Consider the following 19715-nt stretch of genomic DNA (forward strand, 5'->3'; position numbering starts at 1 on the left):
ACACACACACACACACACACACACACACACACACACACACACACACACACACTCATGCAAAGTACCAGCTTATAGCTATCAGGATGGGTGTTGTCACAGAAACCAAAAACAAAAGGAAGCAGATGCAGAAAAAAGTTAAACCCTTACACACTGTTGGTGGGAAGCTAAAATGGTGAAAACATTGTGGACACAATGTAGACTAGAGTCCTCAAAAAAAATCAGACATAAGGCTAGAGGTGTAGATCACTAGTATTGTGCTTGCCTTGGATGGACAAAGCTTAAGTTTGATCCCTACCACGTGAAAAAAAATTATATTGAGCTACTATGTGATCTATTCATCTCACTTCTGGATATTTATTTAGAAGATTTGAAATCAAGAGATATTAGCATTCCCATGTTCACTGCAGCATTAGTCACAATAATCAAGGCATCAAATAAATTAAATGCCAATGGAAAATCTATAAAGAAAATGTGGTAAATAATTAACCTTTTAAAAGACTGAAATTCTACTGGAAAGGTCTAGTTTTATTTTAATCACTTAAATTCATTCAATACTTTGGAAATGTCAGGATTTTGTCTTCTACATTTTATTAGCATTAATTAGTTGAATAAAGGAATTTCATTTTGGCATGTCAATATATGCAAACACTGTTCTTTGATGAGTCTCACCTTCTCCATCACTCTTCCTTACCCCTCTTCCCCATTTCCTGAAGCTGTCTCAATCAGCTTCTTTTTTCAATTTCCGTATGTGTGCATAAAGTAAAATGTTTAATACATCTTTGGAATATCTTGAATAATTGTTTAAAATTCTATGGAAATAAAAACTCAATTACATATTCATTTTTCATGTAATTTATTATTTCTTTATATATATCGTTTATATCAAACATTTGGATTGGTGAGTTCTGTCACTAAGGTCTTAAGGTTATTAAATGACTAAATCTTGAGTAAAGAGAGAAGAGTGGGAGTATTAGCAGATTCACTTAACATAGAATCAAAGACAAAAACATTTCCTTATGTATTTTGCCTTCTACACAAGTTTGTATTACAAATTTCTTTTGGGGGGTCCGGTCGTGGGGCCTGAATTCTGGGCCTGGGCACTGTTCCTGAGCTCTTCAGCTCAAGGTTAGCACTCTACCACTTGAGCCACAGTGCCACTTCTTGTTTTTTTCTTTTTGCTTATGTGGTGCTGAGGAATCAAACCCAGGGCCTCAAGCATGCAAGACAAATGCTCTACCACTGAGCCACCTTCCCAGCCCGTGTATTACAAATTTTCTTACGCTACTTAAATGTATCATAAACTTATTCTTATACAGAAGTAAATATATAGCATGTAGGTATCTGTTACCAGAAACCAAAGTCAATTTAAAGCAATTATAAACTTTAAGACAGAGAATATTTGGGTTTCTCAATTCAATTAAATTACTCACACTACCACCCTATCACATACCACACACTATTTTCTTGATATTTACATTTTATTTTCCATGATCCAAAACAATATTTATAATACATGATCTCTATTAAGGCAAAAAGAGATAATTCTATAGTCTAAGAACATTCTAAGTTTTAGTCTCAAAAAGTCCTTCAACTACCATTGGAGATGGCTCCAAGGAGCACAGATACTATTATAGTTATCCAGAAAAGACTGGAATGCATGGCATGTTGGTGCTAGAGTTGAGGCTGCAAAGGACGAGGAATTACTTTGAAAGTCATAATGTGCACAGTTGATCCTGAATATTTCTATTTAGATATGTGGTAGAAACAGAGGGATGAATGAATCTGGTTTCCAAATTTCTGCCTTGAGAAATCAAATAACATCTGGATCCGCTTTTTGTATTAATCTGGGAGGTGAATCCACTCTTCAAATGTCCACATTGATTTTCTTCTTTTATTATCATTAGTACCAAATTCTTTATCATGCACCTGCTGCAAATAGCTTTAGACTCAGAGAGGGAGAAGAAAATAAAAGATGTTTCCAGGCTCCTGGATTGGCAGGATTAATATTGGGAAATATTGGGAAAATGGCAATACTGCCCAAAGCAATTTACAAATTCAATGCAATACCCATCAAAATCCTGGCATCATTCTTCCACGAGATAGAGAAAACAATCCAGAAATTCATATAGAGCCACAAAAGGCTCCATCACACAAAAGCAAAGCAGAGCAGAAAAAGTAGTGCTGGAGCTATAACAATACCAGACTTTACTACAGAGCTATATTAATAAAAAAAAAAAAACAGCTTGGTAGTGGCACAAAAACAGACCTAAGGACCAATGGAACAAAACAGAAGAATCAGGAATAAACCACAGACCTGTAGCCATCTAATATTTGATAAAGGAGCCAAAAGTTTAGGATTGAAGAAAGATAGTCTCTTTAACAAGTGGTGCTGGGAAAACTGGCTATCCAGATGCAGAAAACTGGGACTAGATCATCATGAATCCGCTTGCACCAGCATCAATTCAAAATGGATCAAAGACTTCAATGTATGAAACTATTACAGGAAGGAGTGGGGTTAACATTAGGACTCCTTGGAATAGGTAAAAACTTTCTGAGAAAAGATCCAGAATCACAACAAATCAAAGAAAGACTAGACAAATGGGATTGTATTGAACTAAAAAGGTTTCTGCATGGCAAAGGACATAGCCAACAACCAAAAATGCAGCCTACAGAATGAGAGATTTTTGCCAGCTAAACATCAGACAATGGCCTAGTATGCAGTATATACAAAGAACTTAAAAAATTAAACCCTCAAAGAACAAACAACATAATTAGTAAATGGGCTAATGAGCTAAAGAGAGACTTCTTAGAAGAAAAGTAAAAACAGTAGGCATATGAAGAAATGCTTAACATCTCTGGCCATAAAGGAAATGCAAATCAAAACAACATTGAGATTTCACCTTACCCCAGTTAGAATGGCCATCATCAACAAAACAAATGATAAAGAGGATTTGCCCAAAGGGGAATTCTAATACACTGCTAATGGGAATATAAAGTTGCTCAACCACTCTGGAAAGTGGTGTAGAGATTCCTCAAAACAAAAACAAAAAACTAAACTAAACATAGAAATACCCTACAATGCAGCAATTCTACTCCCAAGAGATTCTAAATCAGGATACAGTAAAGCAACTACCACAACCATGTTCACTACAGGTAAGGTATGGAATCAGCCCAAATGCCCCTCCATGGGGCAAGAAATCAGGAAAACATGATGTATATACACAATGGAATTTTATTCATCCATTAGAAACAATGGTACTGTATCTTTTATAAAGAAGTGGAAAGACTTGAAAAAATCATGTTAAATCAAGTGAGGCCTAAAGAGACAAAGGATGCATGTTTTCCCTGATATGTAAAAGCCTAGTGTTAGCTTATGAATATATAAGTAAATATATTGGTGGTACGCAGTTAAGACAAATGTGTTAACTGAAATATAATAGATTCAAGGGAGAACTCAAATAGTATAATTCCTTAGAAAGGCAAAGTCAAACTTCAACAAAATATACACCAGAAAACAGATACTTGAAAAGAGCTGGATGGGGTCAAGGAAAGAGGGGTAGATGAATGAAGAGGAGAAGGGGAGAGAATGCAGTCAGGAATTCAATGTATATCCTACAAAATTAAGAAAAGTGAAGGAAGGGATAAGTAGGGAGGGATGGGTGAGAACGTTGAAAGAAGTGATATTGATCAAGATTCATTGTATTCTTTTAGCTAGTCCTGGGACTTGAACTTGGGGCCTGGACACTATCCCTGAGCTTCTTTTGCTCAAGGCCAGTGTTCTACCACTTAGGACACAGTGCCACTTCCTGCGTTTTTTGAGTAGTTTATTGAAGATGTGTCTCCTGTATGGGCTGGCTTCAAACCATGAGCCTCAGATCTCCACCTCCTGAGTAGCTAGGTTTACAAGGGAGAGCTAAGAAAGGAAAAAAGGAAGATCCAAAGTAAAGTGTCCTAGATGCATGACAGTGGGTAATGGTGGGGAGAATATTCTAAGATACAACAGTATGCAATACACAGCAAAGAACAAGAGTTGTATTATGCATTGGGGCAAGAAGATAAAAGGCAAACTTTATGGAGCAGGGTTGTGAGAATGTACCAGCTATGGTGGTGAGATGATTAAGGAGGCAGAGTACATAGTCACAAATAGACTATTCAAAGCAAATATGTTCCATCTAGACTTGAAACAAAATAGAACCTTATTTCTACAAGAACTAGAATGACAAAGGTAGTATCTCCACCATTTTTAAAGCCTGTGATTAAATAGGAATGCTAGCACATAGATTCTCAGTAGGGTTCACCTAGGGCTTATGTTTATGCCAAGTGAGTCACATAAAGTACCTCTGGGAGAATGTTTACATCTTGACGTTTCTTTGTATTACTGGGTGATTTAGTGAGAAATTTTATTTGTTTTGCTGAGTCTCAGTAGACAAGAGGAAAAGAAAGGAATGTTACTGAGAATTTAGAGAGCCAGGTAAAAATGGGGAGCCCAGACTTAAATAAAGAAATCCACACAGGCCAGGCTGTGGCTCATAATTCTAGCTACTCAGAGACTGAGATCTGAGGATCTCCCTTCAAAGCAAGTCTATGCAGGAAAATCCATGAGACTCTTTCTCCAATTAACCACCAAAAAGCCAGAAGTGGCGTTATGGCTCCAAGTGGTAAAGTACTAATCTTGAGCAAAAGAAGCTCAGAGATAGCACCCAGTCGCTGAGTTCAAGTCCCAGGACTGGCACCCAAAAAAAGAAAAGAAAAAGAAATCCCCAGTGCCATCACACACAGTATCTTAAGAATCTGAGCTATACCATAGCAGAAAAACCACTCTTTAGGGGCTTAAATTCTCACCATTTTGATAATCTCTTTCACAGCCTTGTGGAAACCCTATTTTAGTGGAACTAAAATATTGTTATCTGGAATAAACAACACTGTATCTAGTCCTTGGGATTTAATTCTATTCTCTAGGAGACACAACTCTGTATAAAACATAATCCTTACCTTGCAGTTTACCTGAACCCAAGGCTTAGATGAGGTTTCAATAGTAAATTCATCTTATGAGAAGGTGTAGTTGGGCTAAGGTAAGATTACAGGATAGAATTTTCTACAGCTTTGGGGAAGTTTGGGAGCCTAGAGCTTGGTGGGGGGCGACATTTTAAAAATACAAGTACCCTCCAGACACTGGTGGCTCACAAGCCTATAATCCTAGCTACTTAGGAGGCTGAGATCTGAGGATCTCCCTTCAAAGCCAGTCTAGGCAAGAAAATCTGTGAGACTCTTATCTCCAGTTAACCACCAGAAAACAGGAAGTGGTGATGTGGTAGAGCGCTTGCCTTGAGCTGAAAAGCTCAGGGATAGCTTCCAGGCCCAAGAGTTCAAGCCCCATGACCAATATACATGCGTGCACGCGTGCATACACACACACACACACACACACACACACATCTATCTATCTATCTATCTATCTATCTACCTAAGGAAGTAGGAGAAGGATATCAACAGCAGGAATAAGGTGGAACATGCATGTGAAGAAAGAGGAAAAAGCCAAAAATGGAGGAAATTAAATCTTTCTAAGTTTATAATGTATAGAATGTCCTTTTACTGTGTATGAATGTGTGATATTTGTTTGAGAGAGAGAAAAAAAAAACAAAACTTACTTGAGATTGTGTCAACCCTTTTTGAACCATTGCTAACAGGGTGGAGACTGTAACCACTAGAACAAAAGCAACTAGATCAGTGAGCCTGAATTGAACTTTAAAAAAGAGGAAGTGAGGAAAGTTTGTTTGTGAGCTCTAGTGGCAGGAAATCCTGTGACTAACCTTATTTCACACATCTCAGATTATTCAAAGGGTTCTAAACTTTCTTAAGAACGGTAACTTAAAATGGGAGAGTTTGGCTCTGAAGCACTGATATCTGGGAGGATTTGACAACTTTGGCTAAATAATCCAATTTGAGTTGCCCTTTACTGTGTGAAGGGATGCTTTAAGGAACAAGACCCCCTGGTACTTCCAATCAATACGGTAATGCAGCATTAACAAATGGGATTTGAGTATATTGAATAAAAATGCCAACATATTGGAAGCCAATGAAATCAATAGGCTCTCTTCCTTTTACCTGCAGAAATGTGTTCGTAGCAATGGTTACAGATGAGCTACAATTATTTTCAACAAAATTGGTGGGAATATAGACTGTGATGAGGGCTGCAGGGGGCTGAAGAGGAGTGAGAGCAGCGGATGATGGTTGATCCAGCAATCACAAAACCACAGCCTTTAGGCAAGTGATGACATGTATTCCTGCAAAGCCACAATAATGGGAAGGAGCCCCTCTGCTGGGCTAGGCCAGCCCAGTAGCCAGGAGAATTAGGGTTCCAATTACCTAGAGCTCTAATTTCCAGCTAAAGGTGTGATTGTGGCAAGAAGGGGGTCTTAGACTTATCTTTCACTAACTATGGGGGAAAGAATGTACCCCAGACAAACTTACAAGCCTTTTGCTTTGCTTATATATACATATATATATATATATATACATATATATTTCTAGAAGTGTACAGAAAGTATGCTCAGTTTTCTGAAGACAATGAAAGAAGAAAGTGTGAAAATTGTTTACCATTTTCCCTGAGAGCTGGAATGGTTCCAGCTAACTGATGGGATTTTATAAATGGTCACAGATGTAGTGAGTCTTATTACATGACATCATTGCTCTACTCTCACCGACAGTCTAGTGTCCCCTTCAAACACAATTTCATATTAGAGGCACACAGCTATGCCAATACTCATCATCCCACTTTCCATCCAGGCCACCTGTCTCTACAAGCACCTGAGCCTCACAAAAATCCCAAATCCTATTTACAGGCCCGACTTGCCATTTCACTCATGGACTAGTGAACTGCAGGCTTCTCCCTGTGCTGTCTGAAATCATTCGGAGGAACCTGCTGTGTTGAAAGAACTCAAACAAAAGACAGAATGAGTAAATAAGTTCAATCGTTTGCAGGCACATGCTAGAAAGCAGGCCTCTGGCAGACACAGATAGACTGGTGGTGACCTCTGGGGCCACTCTACTCCCTTATCAGCTTCACACTGGCCAGTCTCCAGAACTGGGGCCAGGTCAAGGTAAGAGTCCCTGATAGCTTAAAATAAGTTCATCCAATTGGTGCAGGGAGTGGAGGTAGATTGGCATTTCTGGTTTTTTTCCCCTACATAGAAAATCATTTGTTTATTTGTTAGTTTACTGATTCCTTTGACTATTTGATTATATTTGGTCATGTATTAGACTCTTTTATTCACAGAAATGGCATTTCTTTTGTACCTGCTTCAGACAAGCTCCAGGAATCTGAGAGTAGAGCAAGGCAAAGCTAGGGGAAGTGGAGGGAGGAGGGGCATCCCAGATGAAAGGAATACTATGAACAAAGGCAAAGTGACACGAAGGTATGGGTTACTCCTGAGACATAAGAAGGATCTTTTGGCAATTCCCAGGCACATAGGGACATATTGCAACCTGATGATCTAGAAATGAAAGTTTCAAACCCGGAAGCTGGATAGCTTGAAAATGGTACTGAAGTAAGGAGGTCAGGTCTGACTGGTGCCATATTGGCCACATGGTGGATTATAGGTCTGGCATCTTGTCTTCATGCTGGGGGAAGGAAACTCCCCCCCCCCAAAACATCTGCCTCCCAGGTAATGGGCATGCCTGGACCCCTTGGCTGATAGATTACTGAATCTGCCAGTCCAGTGCCTGGGACTGGGAATTTCCTGAGTATCTGCCCTCTAGCTGACCTGTTTAGGCCCAGACCAGCCTAGCCGCTGGACTCCATGCCACGTGTGTCTCTGTGATCATGTCCTGTGTCCTGTCTCCTGTCTCCTGGAGTCCCAGTTCAGCTCTCCATTGGAGCTGAAATGGCTTATTGGTAATTGTTTTTGTTATTTCTTTCTTCTCTAGCATGTTTCCTAGCTGTGTTATGTGTGTTTCCATGCTGAAGGCCTTTGTAACAACTGGCAGCCTGCACCCTGTTATCTGTATAAAGAAGACTCCAATATTCTATATTTTAAAATGTGGCTTCAGGGATGATTTACCTTACAATACAAGGCTGGTGACATAAGCAGAGAAGAAAGGAAAGAGTTTCTAACTATTGACTATGGAGGGAGAAGCAGTGACCTTAAATTTTGGTGACCTCTATTGAAGTTTCAAATTTAAATGAGGGTCTTGAGCCTGAAAAAACAGTCAGAAGGAAATCTGGGGACTCTGTTCATTACTTTTGTTTCATATCTTGACAGTCTACAATTTGCCAGGCATTCTAAATCAGGAAAACATGCCTGAAAGGATCCCTCACATTCATCCCAAGGGACCACGCAGAGGCAGGCAGGCACAGGAGAACGATTATTACAAGGTTTATTACAGGAGCCATATTTGCCCTGGAGAGAGAGTACATGGCAATCTCTGCTATCTAGGTAGCCGCAAAGTCTGAGGGATGTAGGAAGTGAGGTAGACGGGATCTCGGGTGGGTCTGGATAGGGAGAGTGAGGGGCCAGCTGTATGGTGGGAACTCCAGGGATGGGAGGGGCTTAGGTCTGGGTGGAGCTGAGGACCAAAGGTGAGCATAATACTAACAGTGTCCATTTTGAAACTCAAAAAGCTATATAAAAAGTAAAACCCATGCCAAATTTCATGGTGTCATAAAGCCAAGTATGTGAGACCCATAGATCTGAGTGGTTATATGATATGCTGTTGACTTACTCTGAATATAGCAACTGTGTTGATTAATGCTGGATTGGATGCATAATCAGTAAGACTTATTTTCCATATAACTGAATTTATTTGCATATAGTCATTGAAACATCAAATTACATTTAGTTTGACATTTAACCGTTATTCAAAGTAAGAAGCACAAATGAAGAGAGATACAAAATAAAGCAATACAAGTTTATGTGAAAATTAAAAACACCAAAGCTTGAAAGTCAAGAAAGCATGAAATTTTGTGACTGTAAACTTTTCTGCTAGTTTCTTGGTAGGAAAATTGGGATTAAAAATCCTCACAGTCGTTATATGGCTCAAGTGAGGTAGTACACATAAACTATATAACAAATTGTCTGTACATTATGTTTTAAAAATGATACTTGCTATCTTTGCTGCTATTTTTTATTCATTTGTTATTGAAGCTGATAGCATATTATTACATTTTAGTTTGTTTTTTTAGCATACCCAGCTTGTTATAGAACTATTTGTACTTGATGTTTTTGTAAAAGCTATTTGTTCTTAATGTTTTTGTAAAAAAATACATTCAGCTTGTTCTAGAAATATTTCTTTTTTTCAAATACCTCTCTCAGAAAAGAAAAATTGTGAAAAGCATTTGAGTTTATATTTGAGGTATACTTTTTCAATGATCAAAAGTGTGTTTTATTACTCTCCCTAATTTGTGCAAATGACCCTGACCCAATATTTGTACTTCATAGTACAACAGGGATTTCCTTTACTTTCTTTCTATAATTGATATTTTTGAGAAGAAGATAGTTAAACATATTTTACTATCTCCAATGTATAGTTATTGTGTGTTCTATTTGTTAAACCTGTTTGGTTGTTATTTAAAAACTAGAGGGTCAAGGCAGGTAGTCCTACCTATTCTCAAGACTGAGATTTATGGATCCCCTAGAGACTATCTCCAGTTAACCAACAAAAAGCTGGAAGTGAAAGTGTAGCTTAAGTGGTTGAGTGCCAATCTTGAGCACAAAAGCTAAGGGACAGCCCCCTCCCTGCCCCCTGAGTTCAAGTCCCCATACCAGCAAAAGCCACAAACAAACAAAAAGCCCTAAGGGTTCATTAGACAGTATCAAAAACACTTTGGAAATAATTCCATCTCATTCAGGGCTCTTGATCCACTGACTCAAAGATCGTCACAGAATCTTAGCCTGAGTTCTCCAGGGAGTACATTCTTAGGGATTCAAATGCAAGTGAGTTGTCTAGAAACTGCATGTAACAACTCTAAGCGACTGGGGAAGAGAGTTGTACCAGAAACAAAGTTTGTCCATAAAAGTGGGCTATTAAGCTACCTACCTACCACAGTGCAAGATCAGTAATCACATGAGGGAATTAGGAAATGATGTAAAGCACATATCTGAGAATTATCCCCGCTGAGAAGCTGGAGTATTTGTCCACCAATTCAGGAGCTACATGTCACAGATTGTAGGCAGCATTGATTTCACTGTCATTTGCAAAGTGCTGTCCATTAAGATGGATCAGAGTTCTCTGGTTCTGGGAAATCAACCTTTGGGTACCAATGAAGGTAGCGCTTGGTCTGAGCACTGGAGAAGTTTCTAAATAATGTGAACAATGTTCTAACAATATCTGTTACAAGAGAAGCTCGAGTGCCTTTAATTCCATGGGATGCAGAATTCCTGGGCTAAGGTTTGGGCCAAGCTCAGACTCTAATTTTTGGCTCTCTTAGTCTGTTGCCTCAGTTTTTTTAAAATCTGCTTCCCATTGGCCTGTTTGTCTTGTTAGAGAAGTTGTAAGATCTGACAGTTGCGGATGATCTTAGAGTCAATAATAGGAAGAGCTTCAGCAAGTCAGAACAAGAGAATTTTCTTCTTTAGTTAGGACCACTAGCTCCAGGCTTTCTATAACTCCATCCTCTTCCTACCTTCTTATCTTTTCCTAGTGGGAATCAAGCTCAGAGAAAAAGAGAAGAAAGCAAAAAGAAACAGAGCTGATACCTGTCTAACCTTGTGAAATTGAGACAGAGGAGAAGAGATCATAAGACAGAATCCATTGAGCTCGTTGAACAATGGACTAGTACAGTGTCCTGGAAAATCATGGTTCAAATTGCTGTTCTCTTCTTCAATGCGGAGGGTTGATGGTGGAAAGGATGAAGACATTAGCCAACATTTAAGTTTTGCCTTTCTAAGGTCAGGATCAGTACTTTCACATTGTATTCCAAGGGATAATATACATTTTCCATGCTTTTTTTTTAAATTTCTATAGACCTTTATTTTGGCATCCAAAGCACATGGTATCTTGATGTGTGTTCTAAGTGGCTTAGATTGAGCCATTGTTATCGCCTTTCTAGTTGCTGCCTGCAAGAGATCTGCTTTGGGCTGCCTTCAATGGATACCCATAGCTTTCCTCCACTGACATTTCACATCCTGGAATTTCTAAATTTTTGGGAATTCTTATGCAGTTTAGAATTTACTCTCTGGCTTCATTCATTGCTCTTTGGGGAGCTAGCTGAGATCAGGAATCTTGATCACATATTTCCTGGCCTTCGAGGCTTTTCTTTGAAATCTGGGTAGATACCTCCATATAGTAATTCTGTGACTCTCCCATTCTACATGCCTGTATAACCAATGTCGTTTAGTAATACCAGAGTTACCACCTCAAGCAATAGTCTGATACCCTTGGACCATGGCATTATATGATTCTCTTGTTGTTTCTTTTGTATGTTCTTCCCTCACAGTATAACCCCTGTTTTCAGGGGTATCCAGCATCCTGTATATACATTTTTTTATAATTTGGGGAGGGGAAAGGATATAACAAAATGCTGAAATAAGGATACAGGTTGACCCAGTGTAACAATGAGATGTACAAGACACCATGTTGAAAACACACTTTACAACTTCAGTTGTGGGGGGTGAGGGAGGGAAGAGTTGGGGAGGTGGGGAGGGAAGGGATGGTAGGGAAAAAACAAAGGAGGAGGTAACAATGCTCTATAGGAAATGTACTCATTACCCTACACATGTAACTATAACCCCTCTCTATAGTATTTTTATTTATATATATTTTATTTATATATACATATTATATATAAATAAAATATATATATATGTGGAAAGAAAAAATAAAGAGTAGAAAATGGGTGTTTTTTTTAAAGATGTCTTCACAGCATCTCAGGAATTGACCAAACCCACCATAGCAACTTAAGGGAATAAAGGTATTAATTTCATGCTTTTCTATAAAGCATTAAATGGCCTCTTCTTGATGATTCCCCAGCCTCCACTTGAAGGACTCCTCCATTGTTGATGGCCTTAATGGGAGATGGTACCTACCTTTAATTAGAGGCCAAGAACCTTGCCTTCCCTGCTCTGTAAAAAGCTATTAGGCAGAATGTCACTGAGGAAAATAATTGGTTTAACTATGGAAGAATTGATAAATCTGTAGTTTTAGAATTAGAGGATGTAATGAAGAAGCTTCTTTTTTCATTTTTTATTGCTATTGTAAAGGTGATGTACAAAAGGGTTACAGTTGCATCAGTCAGATAAAGAGTGCACTTCTTTTAGACAATGTTACCCCTTCCCTCACTTTCTCCAAATTTTTCTCTCCTGTCATTTTCAACATCGTGTTCAGTGAGTACCACTGCTTCATTTGTTCACCTGAGAAGAAGATTCTTGAATCCCATAGACATTAGAAGAAGCTGTTACAGAGTTAAACAGAAGTGTTCTGGATGTCATCTGCATGATTTTATCACACTAGAAGCCAGAATGATGATGACAATGACAAAGATGATGATGATGATGATGATGATGATGATGATGATGATGATGACGACGACGACGACGACGACGACTAACATTTACTAAATGCCTGTGCTGGGCAAGGTACTCCTCATGAAAGATACATTACCCTTACAATTACCCTTGACCCATTGAAGGGCTGTTATGATCTCCTTTTTTCCAAAGAGGAAACTTAAGCTTGGAGAAGTTAAGTGACTTTCCAAAGGTCATATAAGTACCAAGTAGGTTTCTAATCCAGTTCTGTCTGACTTCAAAGATTGAACTCTTCTTGTGTGTGTGTATGCCAGTACTAGCAGTTGCACTTGGGGCCTGGTCCACTGTCACTTGGCCTTTTCTGCTCAAGGCTAGCACTCAATCACTTGAGCTACAGTTCCAAAGAGTCTCACAAACTTTTCTGCTAGGGCTGACTTCAAACTTTGCTCCTCACTTCTCATCGTCCTGAAATGCTAGGATTACAGATGCAAGCCCCCCCACACTTTTGAACTCTTTAACATCATATTAGGCTGCTGCTTCTCAGGCTCAGGAATTCAAATCATTGCAATGTGCTTAGCAGAAACTCATGAACAGAAGAGAGTGCAAGGTAGTGACAAGAGCATTATTAAATTAGCTGACCACAGAATGTGACCTAGGATGAGAAGCTGTTGTGACCAAATCATATGCTCATGATTCAAAAGAAATGGGAAGTACTGAATGATTATATGTTACAGGGTAGATGAAGAACTAGCTTCATGGAGCATAGAAGACAGCATGGAAAAAAATGATGTGAGAATAGATAGGAATTCTGAGCCCACAGTGACCTGTGCTGTTCTGTGACTTTCACAGATAGAAAGGAGCCATTCGTTTTTTCAGTATTCCTGATTTTACCAAACACACTGGTTTTCTAGTTTTGTTCTCCTTTTAATCACTCAAGCCCAATTTATAGTAAGTTTACTTCTTGGGCTTCAAAAAATTTTCCCAAGCAGTATGAGTCCAACTGGGACAAAATGTGGGCAACAATTTAGGGGAAAGGTGTGTATATGTGTGTGCACATGCCCTGTGTATTGAGTCCCAGCGATTCCTAGTTTGTTACACATATTTGTATTGATAACTTATACTCAAGAATATTCTAGTCAAATGTAAAGGATATTGCATGCTTGAGGGCTCTAAATGATGGCAATTTGCCTATTCCAAATGCAAAACAGTGACTTTTCAGGTTCTTTTGTCTCTGAGTGTTCCTAAGGGTTTGGAAAAGCTGCTTTGCAACTATGGTTTTACACTGGATTTCACACAGGCACCTGTGTGTGTGTGCATGCATGTGTTCATACACATCTGAACTTTTGCAAGAGCTCACTTGTACAGGCTTTCCTCTCTTCCCTGGGCTTTGCTGTGATTGAAATATCACAGAGCAGCCCCCAGCAGGAAACTGGCAGATACCCTAGGGGCAAGAAGGAGTGTGATATTCTTAGAGTTGTGAAAAAGAAACTTGAGAAATCATATTGGACAAAAACCCTGTTTTTAATTTATTTTCCCCTTGGGGGAGAGATCATATGGACGAGTATAAAATTCACTCAGGTATCTAGCCTTAGCATAAACTGGAGCGGGTGAGACATAGCACCTCTCTCCCCTACATACTCCTTGCAATCACCTCCTAAGACTTTCTGTAGTTGGTGGGGAAATGTGCTTTCCTGTGGGGAAGAAGAAAAGATTAGAGAAGAAGCATGCTGCTCAGGTATCTTAATTGCAGGTTGAGAGACATACTTGGAGTCCATTGTTTGCCAAGGTTCGGGGTCTCTACCTATTGTCCTAAATGTATACCTCCCAACCCCCAACGTTTTGACACTCCACCCCAATGACAATAAGGCTGGCAGTCTTGCAGGCTGGCTAAGCTCCCTATCAGAGGTTCACTATTGTTGCCAAGAGGAGCCATAGAGTTTATACAAATTACTGAGACAAGGGTCACAATCGGGGGCCAAATCCAATTTCCTATTTTGGATACTTGGTGATAAGAAGGGTAGGCCATGAGGATTCTTATTTGCATAAGGAAACAGGCCTCTGAGGATAAAAGATGAAGGCTTTCACCACAGCAGAATTAAAAGGGGAACTGTTTGGAGGAGAACCAGATGGGGGGAGGGGGGAAGAGGGTGATGAGGTGAATATAAAGGATGGAAGAGCATTAGAGTCACATAAGAAAACAGCATAATAAGACTGGCTAAAATTGTAAAAATAAAAAGGAGGTGGTGATCAGAAGATATATAGAGGGGTAAATATGATGAAAGGATATTATATGCAATGTATAGAAATATCACAATAGACTTGAAAGAGTAATGCATACTAATAACAAATTAAATAGAAACAAAGAAGGGGAGACAAAGTTCCAATGTAACAGTTGACAGGAACTTGCTTGAAAGAAAGTAAGAGAACTGAGGCCCCTGAGCTCCTTCCTGTGACAACAGTTAAGAAGCATTGAGAAGTACAATTTTGGAGTTGGAGGCGGGGTTTAGTTGGTAGAGCACCAGCCAATGAGTGAAAAGTGTCAGGTACCAAGTTTGAATAGTAGTCTTGGACAAAAACACAGAGAAAGAGGGGGGTAGGGGGAGTGGGAGGGAGAGAGACAGACAGAGAGAGACAGAGACAGAGAGACAGACAGAGAGACAGACAGAGAGAGAGAAGTACCTTTGACAGGACTCATTGAGGTGCTTCATATGTTCTCTGGCCTCATCCTTTAGACTTTATTCTACAGCAAAGGAAAGACAAACAAAACAGAAATAGTCAAAATACCTTTCCTAATAAAAGGTAAACACATCAGGCTGGCTAAGAGGGTGTTACTCAATAAAAGGAAGACATGCTCCCTTTAGGGGATTTCTGAAGCAACTGTGATGACAGTGATAGTATAAACAGAATGGTGACAACTGCACCAGCAGAGTGTGGTAAACAGGGGCAGAGTGCCAGAAATCCTAACAGCAACCACCCTTTACTTAGATTTTCTAAGCATCAGGCCTCTTTGATTCCTTATTCCTATCTCACAGAGAAAGTACTTTTTTATCTCCATTTTAAATAAGAATACAAGAGAATCAGAGAGTTCAACTAACTGGCACAGGGTCACTTAAATGCTGAGTAGCCCAGCAATTCATTTTTTAGGGCCAGTCCTGAGGCTTAAATTCAAGGCCTGGGCAATGTCTCAGATTATTTTTCTGATGTGCTATCACTTAAGCCACAGCTCCACTTCTGACCTTTTGATGACTAATTGGAGATACCAGTCTCATGAACTTCCCTGCCCAGGCTGGCTTTGAATCTATCTTCAGATCTCAACCTCCTGAGTAGCTAAGACTACAAGTATGTTAATTTATTTATGTATTTCTCTATGCATTGTTCATTGATTTATTTATATACTCATTTGCTTATTGTAATTACATACATGGGTGGATTGAATCTCCCGAGTTTTTCTCTTCAAGATGATAGGAGGAGTTAATTTTGAAACGAAGCTTTAGAAGCCATTGTTCTAGAAGATTCATAATGATCCTCACCCCCATCATGATCCTGCCCAACTCCACCTGTGGCGTTCTATGGTTCAAAATTAAGGTCAGAGCAAGGGAAAAAATGGGTTAATATGTGACCCTACTGCAAGGGACCTTGCCAAGCTACAGATGTAACTACATTGCTTCTACGTAAGGCATCCTGCAGCTAGGCATCTCCAGCCGCCCTCTAAGACTTCTTCTACAAAAGACTGAATAGATTTGGAGTTTGTTTCTTGTTCTCTCTTTCTCCAGCCTCTTTCTGCTTTATAGTATGACAGGGAATGTAATCCTTTTTGCTGTCCTGAACCAGAAGGATGGGATCTCAGAGCAAATCCATCCAAATGAGTTCCAAGAGTATCTCCTTCACTTCTCATCCAGGAGCTCAGCAAACATTCCCTGGAGCTCATGCTTTAATCTAGCTCACTTTTCCTGCACATGTGACCAGGCTGCTCCTTTCTCTGAATTTGAGGAACACTCTATTCTTCCTTTTAAAGGGCAGCCTCAGCCATAATCCTTGAGTTTGAGTCCAGATTAATAGCTAGGCCAGTAGATAAAATTACCCCCAAGGTTACATCTGGCTTTGTACCAGTTGGTCATAGTTGCATCCAGCAACTATTTCCTCTTTTAAGACCTTGGTGAACTGACACCTAGCTCACTGCTTCCTTAGTTATTCCAGCCTGAGTCAAGTCTTTGATCTTTTCATATGACCTCACTTTATCTGCCCCGCATATTCTCTGTCCAGGTCTCAATTGAGTTCAGTTCTGTCATCCTCCCAAGAAGGAGGTGTTTTGGTTGTCTTAGTGCTGATGCAGTTGCAATACAGAAAGGTCTAGTAGAATGGGGCCACCTCTGTGAGATTCACTGTCATGTAATCTGTGTTCCCTTCACTGATCCAGCACAAAGTAGGCTTTATGAATGCATTTTAAATGTCACTGTATAACCTATTAAATACCCTGGGAACTATTGCATTGTATCTGCTTGTACCCCCAAATGAATATCAACTCTTAAGATTTCTTTTCATTGCTTTTCAATTTCTACAGAGCTAGTGATCAAACCCAGGACCTCACAAATGCTAGGCAAGCACAATACCACTGAACCACACTTCAGCCCAAATCTTGAGATTTCTAGAAGGAGCCACCCTGGTCAGCCATGGGTCCCAGGCTAGTCCTTAGCTTTAATTCACAAAAATCTCTCCTCTAGATCCATTTCTAGAGAATTCTACAAATTCCCAAAAGAATTCCAGCAAGGTTCATAACAAGTGTTTGCAAGAAATTCTTGAATTGGGGCAGGGTAAGAAATGGGAAGGGCGTACACTTCTGTTTTCCTTTTTTTTTCTTAATTTACTTTGTTTTAGAGGTGATAAACAACAGGGTTACCTTTGCATGCATTAGGTAATAAATATACTTCCTTTCACATAGTGTCATTTTTTTGCCTCATTCTCTCCCATTGTCCCCCTCCCATCTCAACTCATGAGTCTCATAGTTCACTTTCATGTGAACTATGTCGAGTGCAACCAATGTGCTCCACTGCTGCACTTTTTCACTCTTTTTCCCTCTGATTGTGTCATCCCTATAAACTTCCATTTTCATTCCTTTCTCTCTATCTGATAGTGAAGACCAGGCTAAACTTCAGTGGTCCAATCTTTCAGAACTCTCCACAGCATAAGATTCTGTTTAAATCAGACTCAGTGGTTGAAACTTGATTTGAACCCTACTGTGTTATTTTCTCTTCAGAAAATGGCAAAACACTACCAGCGTTTGAGTCATCCAAGGAAAGTGTATATCATGATACTATGAACAACTTTTTCCCAAGTCCAGATAGTTTGTGTTGTTTGTGCAGTGTCCAAGTGATCAAAGAGGTTGACTTGTACTTTCTGAAAGGGACTACAATGTTTCTTATTGCATCTGACCCTGTAGAGATCTGTAGAGTCAGCCCTTGGCTTCTTCAAGTTTTCTCACAGGAAAGTTAGTGAAACTTGTGATCTTATTTGAAACAAATAAATGCAAATAGCATGCACATCTCAGTTATCTGATAGCTGTGAGTTCTGAAGAAATCAATAAACATCTTTCAGCCTATGTTTATTTGTAAATTGGAGGTAAAGCCTATTTTCTTCAGTGAGAGAACATTACAAATATGTAGCACCAGTCTAGAATCCAGCAATTACTAATTTTGTCTTCTTTTCCCTCCCTTCGTTTTCTTTCCTTGAGTAGTCAGAAATTAGTTAGTGGAGATAAAAAATGTGCAAGAAGAGCCAGGCACTGGTGCTTCACACTTGTAATCCTAGCTACGCAGTAGGCTGAGAGCTGAGGATTGAGGTTCAAAGAAAAGCCCAGGCAGGAATGTCTGTGAAACTCTGTATCTCCAATAAACTATGGAAAAATCTGGAAGTAGAGCTGTAGCTCAAATGGTAGAGTGCTACCCGGGGACAGTGCACAGACCCTGAATTCAAGCCCCAGGACTGGCACACAAAAAAGGAAAATAACAAAATGATGAGACAAAAGACAAAGGGTGAGCCAATGCAACAGCAATATTCGCAAGACACTGTGTTGGAAATGAACTTTACAACTTGTGGGAGAGGGGTCTTGGGGGAAGGGAGAGTGGGAGAAAACGAGGAAAGGGGTAAAAATATTCAACTAGAAATGTATACATTACCTGACTTATGTAACTGTAACCCCTCTGTATATCACCCTTACAATAAAATTAAAAATGCACAAGATGAATACACCTCCATGTACAATGTCTAGAGACTTAGAGTGCTGATGGTGCAGAATGAGGAGCTTGGCTCCGGGGAACACCTAGATGTGGGTCTAAGAAGCATTAGGATTCCTGTCTCAGTACACATTCCCAGGCATAGTACATTAGGTCCTCTTGGTTGTTACTGCTTCATAAATTAGAGAGATTAGGATTCCCTATGTTGACTAAAGGTGAAAGGTCAAAGTCTTCTTAACTCCATGTCAAAAACTTTCATGTATGAGTCAAACCAATGATAAAATGTAGACTGAATGTGTAAACATGTATTGTCATGTCATCTTTAGAACTGTTGTTTATAACACATTAGAAACGACATACAAACTACAGCTTGTTTGTGTGGATTTCAGTAACTTTCCATGGCATGTACTTTAGTGCTTTCATTGTTACTAGGAATTATATAGTACCTACTTAATTACTTATTTTTAGAGAGTATTATTTAGTGCATAAAAAGGCATACTCTGAAATCTGACATCCTGGGTTGGAATTTCTATAATATCATCTTACTATGTGATCTTTGTCAGGTTAATTAACTTTACTTGAGAATTTCCATCTATAAAAGAAAGATGATAAGAAAAATGTACCTTATATAATGGTTGTGAAGCTTAAATGAGATTATACATCAAAAGTATAGAAAATAATGATTGGCATAACTCAAGTACTTAATACATGTTAGGGTTTAACATTAAGGAGTAGGATTGTTATTTGCATCAATATCATTATCATTTAAGACCCTGTTGGTAGAATACAATTCCGGTTTGAGAACTTGGGCAATTCTATGTCTCTGCTACCTGCCCCATAACAATGTCCAGACTACTCCATTGGCATACATTTTGCCTTATAATCCCTTGGGAAGATAGTGAATGGATTAGAACACATCCTTCCGTGGCAGATCCCAAAAAGGAAGAGAGGAGGGGACCAAGGCAAAGAGACTCAGGGTTTTTGTTTGTTTGTTTGTTTTGTCGGTTGTGGGGCTTGAACTCTG

Source organism: Dipodomys ordii, unplaced genomic scaffold (genome assembly GCF_000151885.1).
Source record: "Dipodomys ordii isolate 6190 unplaced genomic scaffold, Dord_2.0 Scaffold38, whole genome shotgun sequence".
In the NCBI taxonomy this organism is placed as follows: Eukaryota; Metazoa; Chordata; class Mammalia; order Rodentia; family Heteromyidae; genus Dipodomys; species Dipodomys ordii.